The following is a 795-nucleotide window of genomic DNA, read 5'->3' as shown; positions in this document are numbered from 1 at the left end:
AAAATATAATGAAGAAAATGCTTTGAGAACTTGGTAAAAATGGTAAAAATAACTATATTTGCATTTTTAACTAGACAACTACTGTTTTCGATTGCTTTTAAAAGACGATATAGCCATGCTAATACAGGGCATAAATATTACATCAAATTAATCTTTTGTAATATTAGGTCTGGAAGTTCATATGTTTGTCTAATGAAAATTGCAATTTAATGTTTTTAAACAACCATAAAATGAACTTCCATTAAATCGTTTTGATTGAAAATTAATAATGCCAGTAATTAGATATGTTGGCAAATATTTGAATTTTATATTCCACAAATATTTACCACATATACATTAGAGTAATTTCGATTAAAATTTTCATAGTGTTATGACTCTAAGTTTCATACAACATTCATCTTCAGATAGTGTCTGGTAACACCTGATGATCATCTTTTTAGGAAACTCATGAAATGATATGTAATCAGAACTGTTATTCAAATTACCGCTTTTAATAAATATAAACCTTTGATAGATATTTGTTTAGTAATAAGAGAACTTTGTACAATTTCTTGACAACACTCAAAGCATTCTATTAACTGATCTCAGTAGGTGAAATTTTCTTGTATTTAGCTGTAAAGCGATAGCTTTGAGTTTCCAGAATGCCCAATATAAAATTGGTCAACAGAAAGCATAAGTGAATGTCATATGCTTATGTACAAAGCCATGCACACACATACGCACACATACACAATATATACATGCACATATACATATATATATATACATATATATATATATATATATATATATATA

Source organism: Octopus bimaculoides, chromosome 17 (assembly GCF_001194135.2).
Source record: "Octopus bimaculoides isolate UCB-OBI-ISO-001 chromosome 17, ASM119413v2, whole genome shotgun sequence".
Lineage (NCBI taxonomy): Eukaryota > Metazoa > Mollusca > Cephalopoda > Octopoda > Octopodidae > Octopus > Octopus bimaculoides.
This window is presented reverse-complemented; position numbering follows the sequence as displayed.